A 9,113-nucleotide genomic window follows, 5' to 3' on the forward strand; every position below is an offset into this window, starting at 1 on the left:
CCCACAGCTAGCATTAGCACCAGCCTCCCACAGCTAGCATTAGCACCAGCCTCCCACAACTAGCATTAGCACCAGCCTCCCACAACTAGCATTAGCACCAGCCTCCCACAACTAGCATTAGCACCAGCCTCCCACAACTAGCATTAGCACCAGCCTCCCACAACTAGCATTAGCACCAGCCTCCCACAACTAGCATTAGCACCAGCCTCCCACAACTAGCATTAGCACCAGCCTCCCACAACTAGCATTAGCACCAGCCTCCCACAACTAGCATTAGCACCAGCCTCCCACAACTAGCATTAGCACCAGCCTCCCACAACTAGCATTAGCACCAGCCTCCCACAGCTAGCATTAGCACCAGCCTCCCACAGCTAGCATTAGCACCAGCCTCCCACAGCTAGCATTAGCACCAGCCTCCCACAGCTAGCATTAGCACCAGCCTCCCACAACTAGCATTAGCACCAGCCTCCCACAGCTAGCATTAGCACCAGCCTCCCACAGCTAGCATTAGCACCAGCCTCCCACAACTAGCATTAGCACCAGCCTCCCACAGCTAGCATTAGCACCAGCCTCCCACAGCTAGCATTAGCACCAGCCTCCCACAGCTAGCATTAACACTAGCCTCCCACAGCTAGCATTAGCACCAGCCTCCCACAGCTAGCATTAGCACTAGCCTCCCACAGCTAGCATTAGCACCAGCCTCCCACAGCTAGCATTAGCACCAGCCTCCCACAGCTAGCATTAGCACTAGCCTCCCACAGTTAGCATAAGTATTGGCCTACCTGTGCTTAGGGTTGGGAATCTCTTGACACCTCACGATTCGATTCGGTTCCGATTATGAGGTCAACGATTCGATTCTGAAGCGATTATCGATGCATCTCGATGCAACAATTATTTTATGTACATTTCCATGCGTGATTTTCAAAAATATATACTATATACATCTGGGTTTGCTACTCAGAGTTTGCTAATCACTTCCTACTTTTGTGATGATCATTAAAGACATCAACAGATGAATTAACTTATCTAATATTTCATAAGAGAGAAAGCTTATGTCACAAATATGACTTTCTATGAACAATGCAATAATCAATGCAACTTGCATTATAACACAATATGGAAGCATGCAAAAAATAGGTTTCAGTTTTATTTTATTTCTAATCTAGTCATTAAAGTAAAAGCTGCTCTTGAATTAGAAGGAGTTCTTGTGTCTGGCTGTGAGTTTGCACGCATGCGTAGGCTGAATCGCAATCGTGTCAAGACAAATCAGATTGGCCAACACACACTGAAGATAAATTCAAAAATTTCAAAAAAAGACAAAAATTACCCCTCTCTGGCGAACAGAATGTTGCAGCAGGCAACTTTTTTTTTTTTATTCCGATTATTAATTTATCTGCATCGAGACAGAATCGTTCTAGCGAGAATCGCGATGCATCGAAGAATCGATTATTTTTCCCACCCCTACCTGTGCTAGTTCTCTTTATGGCTCCGCCCATATATAATTGATCCTTGGAAACCTTTTTTAATTGCCCATTTATTTTTATTTATAAGTGATCCACTCTCAATGTCCTCCTTATATCTAAAATATCTTACTACTATAAAAGCAGGCCAGTCGCACCAGTTACTCAGGTTGGTCAATGCGCATGTGCCAAGCAGCCTGCAGCTCACACACACACACACACACAGCACGCGCGAACGCATACATACACCGCAAGCACGCACCTACACACCGCACCAGGGACGCGGGAAGTCAGTCCGAGGGGGGGGGTGCTGAGAGAGAGTCTATATAATGACGTCATAATAAATGCTGCGCAACATCCATTGTTTACAGAGACGAGATGACGGGTGACGTCACATTCAGGGCTCCGCTCTGATAAACACTCTACTGGTGTGTAAAAAGAGTTCTGCCAACTAGCCCCTGTTATTCACAAACGTTAGCAAGTAAACAATGAGGAAATTAGAGTCAACTCGGCTGATGTGCTGAATTTCACACACTAACAACATGCCGACAAGCTGTTGCGGTCCGGGATTATACACAGCGTTATAACAAGGATTCAGGAGGTTATTTCTAAAGGTTTACAAAGGAAAGTGACAATAAAAGAAAGCCTTCATTTTCATCCAGAGTTACGAGTTGTCTGATATGAGGAAAGTGACGGTTTCTCCGTCAAGTGAACCGTCCGTCTTTGCTCTTTTTTTGCCAACCAGCTTACGTGCGGGATTCCAGAAGCAAAACGATAACATTCAACGTGTCTATTAATATGGCAGCAACATTCTACACCAGTTTTAGAATGTTCACTACAACAGATGTTGAACACCAACATGCTTATGTAAAATCAGCATAGTACCATATTCAGCTATGGACAGTTCTGCGTTGTGCGTAGCCTACGTCAGCCTACACAGACAATGTTCTAAATAAAATGAAATGATAATATGATAAATATCATAAAAAGGGTGGATGTCAATAATTTAATGAAAAATCGTGTTGTATGATAAAATTATGCAAAAAAAAAAAAAGTATTGAATTGTTCAGAAAACTTTCTCACTTGCAGTTAGAGCCAGGACCCTAAGCACCCCCACTTCCCGCGTCCGTGGGTAACACTGAAAAAAAACATAAGGGGTAACACTGTTGTTTTTTATTGGTCGTCATGAAAAAAAACATGGTCGTCACTGTTGTTTTTTATTGGTCGTCATGAAAAAAAACATAAGGGGTAACACTGTTGTTTTTTATTGGTCTTCATGAAAAAAAACATAAAGCGTAACACTGTTGTTTTTGTCAAATAAAATATAAGGGGTAACACTGTTGTTTTTTATTGGTCGTCATGAATAAAAACATAAAGCGTAACACTGTTGTTTTTGTCAAATAAAATATAAGGGGTAACACTGTTGTTTTTTATTGGTCGTCATGAAAAAAAACATAAGGGGTAACACTGTTGTTTTTGTCAAATAAAATATGAGGGGTAACACTGTTGTTTTTTGTTGGTCGTCATGAAAAAAAGCATAAGGGGTAACACTGTTGTTTTTTATTGGTCGTCATGAAAAAAAAAATTATGGGCGGTAACACTGTTGTTTTTTATTGGTCGTCATGAATAAAACCACAAAGGGTGACACTGTTGTTTTTTAATGGTCGTCATGAAAAAAAACATAAGGGGTAAGTAACACTGTTGTTTTTTATTTGTCGTCATGAAAAAAAACATAAGGGGTAACACTGTTGTTTTTTATTGGTCGTCATGAAAAAAAAATATGGGGGGTAAAACTGTTGTTTTTTATTGGTCGTCATGAAAAAAAACATAAGGGGTAACACTGTTGTTTTTTATTGGTCGTCATGAAAAAAAACATAAGGGGTAACACTGTTGTTTTTTATTGGTCGTCATGAAAAAGAACATAAAGCGTAACACCGTTGTTTTTGTCAAATAAAATATAAGGGGTAACACTGTTGTTTTTTATTGGTCGTCATGAAAAAAAACATAAGTGGTAACACTGTTGTTTTTGTCAAATAAAATATGAGGGGTAACACTGTTGTTTTTTATTGGTCGTCATGAAAAAAAACATAAGGGGTAACACAGTTGTTTTTTATTAGTCGTCATGAAAAAAAACATAAGGGGTAACACTGTTGTTTTTTATTGGTCGTCATGAAAAAAAAATATGGGGGGTAACACTGTTGTTTTTTATTGGTCGTAATGAAAAAAAACATAAAGGGTGACACTGTTGTTTTTTAATGGTCGTCATGAAAAAAAACATAAGGGGTAAGTAACACTGTTGTTTTTTATTTGTCGTCATGAAAAAAAACATAAGGGGTAACACTGTTGTTTTTTATTGGTCTTCATGAAAAAAAACATAAAGCGTAACACCATTGTCTTTGTCAAATAAAATATAAGGGGTAACACTGTTGCTTTTTATTGGTCGTCATGAAAAAAAAAGTATGGGGGGTAACACTGTTGTTTTTTATTGGTCGTGATGAAAAAAAACATAAGGGGTAACACTGTTGTTTTTGTCAAATAAAATATGAGGGGTAACACTGTTGTTTTTTGTTGGTCGTCAAGAAAAAAAACATAAGGGGTAACACTGTTGTTTTTTAATGGTCGTCATGAAAAAAACTTAAGGGGTAACACTGTTGTTTTTGTCAAATAAAATATGAGGGGTAACACTGTTGTTTTTTATTGGTCGTCATGAAAAAAAACATAAAGCGTAACACTGTTGTTTTTGTCAAATAAAATATGAGGGGTAACACTGTTGTTTTTTATTGGTCGTCATAAAAAAAACATAAGGGGTAACACTGTTGTTTTTTATTGGTCGTCATGAAAAAAAAATATGGGGGGCAACACTGTTGTTTTTTATTGGTCGTAATGAAAAAAAACATAAAGGGTGACACTGTTGTTTTTTAATGGTCGTCATGAAAAAAAACATAAGGGGTAAGTAACACTGTTGTTTTTTATTTGTCGTCATGAAAAAAAACATAAGGGGTAACACTGTTGTTTTTTATTGGTCGTCATGAAAAAAAAATATGGGGGGTAACACTGTTGTTTTTTATTGGTCGTCATGAAAAAAAACATAAGGGGTAACACTGTTGTTTTTTATTGGTCGTCATGAAAAAGAACAAAGCGTAACACCGTTGTTTTTGTCAAATAAAATATGAGGGGTAACACTGTTGTTTTTTATTGGTCGTCATGAAAAAAAACATAAGGGGTAACACTGTTGTTTTTTATTGGTCGTCATGAAAAAAAAATATGGGGGGTAACACTGTTGTTTTTTATTGGTCGTAATGAAAAAAAGCATAAGGGGTAACACTGTAGTTTTTTGTTGGTCGTCATGAAAAAAAACATAAGGGGTAACACTGTTGTTTTTTAATGGTCGTCATGAAAAAAAACATAAGGGGTAACACTGTTGTTTTTTATTGGTCGTCATGAAAAAAAACATAAAGCGTAACACTGTTGTTTTTGTCAAATAAAATATAAGGGGTAACACTGTTGCTTTTTATTGGTCGTCATGAAAAAAAAGTATGGGGGGTAACAACTGTTGTTTTTTATTGGTCGTGATGAAAAAAAACATAAGGGGTAACACTGTTGTTTTTGTCAAATAAAATATGAGGGGTAACACTGTTGTTTTTTGTTGGTCGTCAAGAAAAAAAACATAAGGGGTAACACTGTTGTTTTTTAATGGTCGTCATGAAAAAAACTTAAGGGGTAACACTGTTGTTTTTGTCAAATAAAATATGAGGGGTAACACTGTTGTTTTTTATTGGTCGTCATGAAAAAAAACATAAAGCGTAACACTGTTGTTTTTTATTGGTCGTCATGAAAAAAAACATAAAGGGTAACACTGTTGTTTTTTATTGGTCGTCATGAAAAAAAACATAAGGGGTAACACTGTTGTTTTTGTCAAATAAAATATAAGGTGTAACACTGTTGTTTTTTATTGGTCGTCATGAAAAAAAACATAAGGGGTAACACTGTTGTTTTTTATTGGTCGTCATGAAAAAAAACATAAAGCGTAACACTGTTGTTTTTGTCAAATAAAATATGAGGGGTAACACTGTTGTTTTTTATTGGTCGTCATAAAAAAAACATAAGGGGTAACACTGTTGTTTTTTATTGGTCGTCATGAAAAAAAAATATGGGGGGTAACACTGTTGTTTTTTATTGGTCGTAATGAAAAAAAACATAAAGGGTGACACTGTTGTTTTTTAATGGTCGTCATGAAAAAAAACATAAGGGGTAAGTAACACTGTTGTTTTTTATTTGTCGTCATGAAAAAAAACATAAGGGGTAACACTGTTGTTTTTTATTGGTCGTCATGAAAAAAAAATATGGGGGGTAACACTGTTGTTTTTTATTGGTCGTCATGAAAAAAAACATAAGGGGTAACACTGTTGTTTTTTATTGGTCGTCATGAAAAAGAACAAAGCGTAACACCGTTGTTTTTGTCAAATAAAATATGAGGGGTAACACTGTTGTTTTTTAATGGTCGTCATGAAAAAAAACATAAGGGGTAACACTGTTGTTTTTTATTGGTCGTCATGAAAAAAAACATAAGGGGTAACACTGTTGTTTTTTATTGGTCGTCATGAAAAAGAACATAAAGCGTAACACCGTTGTTTTTGTCAAATAAAATATAAGGGGTAACACTGTTGTTTTTTATTGGTCGTCATGAAAAAAAACATAAGTGGTAACACTGTTGTTTTTGTCAAATAAAATATGAGGGGTAACACTGTTGTTTTTTATTGGTCGTCATGAAAAAAAACATAAGGGGTAACACAGTTGTTTTTTATTAGTCGTCATGAAAAAAAACATAAGGGGTAACACTGTTGTTTTTTATTGGTCGTCATGAAAATAAATATAAGGGGTAACACTGTTGTTTTTTATTGGTCGTCATGAAAATAAATATAAGGGGTAACACTGTTGTTTTTTATTGGTCGTCATGAAAAAAAACAAAAAAGCGTAACACTGTTGTTTTTGTCAAATAAAATATGAGGGGTAACACTGTTGTTTTTTATTGGTCGTCATGAAAAAAAACATAAGGGGTAACACTGTTGTTTTTTATTGGTCGTCATGAAAAAAATATATGGGGGGTAACACTGTTGTTTTTTATTGGTCGTAATGAAAAAAAGCATAAGGGGTAACACTGTAGTTTTTTGTTGGTCGTCATGAAAAAAAACATAAGGGGTAACACTGTTGTTTTTTATTGGTCGTCATGAAAATAAACATAAGGGGAAACACTGTTGTTTTTTATTGGTCGTCATGAAAAAAAACATAAAGCGTAACACTGTTGTTTTTGTCAAATAAAATATGAGGGGTAACACTGTTGTTTTTTATTGGTCGTCATGAAAAAAAACATAAGGGGTAACACTGTTGTTTTTTATTGGTCGTCATGAAAAAAAAATATGGGGGGTAACACTGTTGTTTTTTATTGGTCGTAATGAAAAAAAACATAAGGGGTAACACTGTTGTTTTTTGTTGGTCGTCATGAAAAAAAACATAAGGGGTAACACTGTTGTTTTTTAATGGTCGTCATGAAAAAAAACATAAGGGGTAACACTGTTGTTTTTTATTGGTCGTCATGAAAAAAAACATAAAGCGTAACACTGTTGTTTTTGTCAAATAAAATATAAGGGGTAACACTGTTGTTTTTTATTGGTCGTCATGAAAAAAAACATAAGGGGTAACACTGTTGTTTTTTATTGGTCGTCATGAAAAAAAAATATGGGCGGTAACACTGTTGTTTTTTATTGGTCGTCATGAAAAAAAATATAATGGGTAACACTGTTGTTTTTTATTGGTCTTCATGAAAAAAAACATAAAGCGTAACACCATTGTCTTTGTCAAATAAAATATAAGGGGTAACACTGTTGCTTTTTATTGGTCGTCATGAAAAAAAAAGTATGGGGGGTAACACTGTTGTTTTTTATTGGTCGTGATGAAAAAAAACATAAGGGGTAACACTGTTGTTTTTGTCAAATAAAATATGAGGGGTAACGCTGTTGTTTTTTGTTGGTCGTCAAGAAAAAAAACATAAGGGGTAACACTGTTGTTTTTTAATGGTCGTCATGAAAAAAACTTAAGGGGTAACACTGTTGTTTTTGTCAAATAAAATATGAGGGGTAACACTGTTGTTTTTTATTGGTCGTCATGAAAAAAAACATAAAGCGTAACACTGTTGTTTTTTATTGGTCGTCATGAAAAAAAACATAAAGGGTAACACTGTTGTTTTTTATTGGTCGTCATGAAAAAAAACATAAGGGGTAACACTTGTTTTTGTCAAATAAAATATAAGGTGTAACACTGTTGTTTTTTATTGGTCGTCATGAAAAAAAACATAAGGGGTAACACTGTTGTTTTTTATTGGTCGTCATGAAAAAAAACATAAAGCGTAACACTGTTGTTTTTGTCAAATAAAATATGAGGGGTAACACTGTTGTTTTTTATTGGACGTCATGAAAAAAAACATAAGGGGTAACACTGTTGTTTTTTATTGGTCGTCATGAAAAAAAACATAAGGGGTAACACTGTTGTTTTTTATTGGTCGTCATGAAAAAAAACATAAGGGGTAACACTGTTGTTTTTTATTGGTCGTCATGAAAATAAACATAAGGGGAAACACTGTTGTTTTTTATTGGTCGTCATGAAAAAAAACATAAAGCGTAACACTGTTGTTTTTGTCAAATAAAATATGAGGGGTAACACTGTTGTTTTTTATTGGTCGTCATGAAAAAAAACATAAGGGGTAACACTGTTGTTTTTTATTGGTCGTCATGAAAAAAAACATAAGGGGTAACACTGTTGTTTTTTATTGGTCGTCATGAAAAAAAACATAAAGCGTAACACTGTTGTTTTTGTCAAATAAAATATGAGGGGTAACACTGTTGTTTTTTATTGGTCGTCATGAAAAAAAACATAAGGGGTAACACTGTTGTTCTTTATTGGTCGTCATGAAAAAAAATATAAGGGGTATAACTGTTGTTTTTTATTGGTCGTCATGAAAATAAACATAAAGCGTAACACTGTTGTTTTTGTCAAATAAAATATGAGGGGTAACAGTTGTTTTTTATTGGTCGTCATGAAAAAAAACATAAGGGGTAACACTGTTGTTTTTGTCCAATAAAATATAAGGGGTAACACTGTCGTTTTTTATTGGTCGTCATGAAAAAAAACGTAAGGGGTAACACTGTTGTTTTTTATTGGTCGTCATGAAAAAAAAATAAGGGGTAACACTGTTGTTTTTTATTGGTCGTCATGAAAAAAAACATGAGGGGTAACACTGTTGTTTTTTCTTGGTCGTCATGAAAATAAACATAAGGGGAAACACTGTTGTTCTTTATTGGTCGTCATGAAAAAAAATATAAGGGGTATAAGTGTTGTTTTTTATTGGTCGTCATGAAAATAAACATAAAGCGTAACACTGTTGTTTTTGTCAAATAAAATATGAGGGGTAACACTGTTGTTTTTTATTGGTCGTCATGAAAAAAAACATAAAGCGTAACACTGTTGTTTTTTATTGGTCGTCATGAAAAAAAACATAAAGGGTAACACTGTTGTTTTTTATTGGTCGTCATGAAAAAAAACATAAGGGGTAACACTTGTTTTTGTCAAATAAAATATAAGGTGTAACACTGTTGTTTT

The sequence above is a fragment of the Gadus macrocephalus genome, chromosome 22, assembly GCF_031168955.1.
Source record: "Gadus macrocephalus chromosome 22, ASM3116895v1".
NCBI lineage: Eukaryota > Metazoa > Chordata > Actinopteri > Gadiformes > Gadidae > Gadus > Gadus macrocephalus.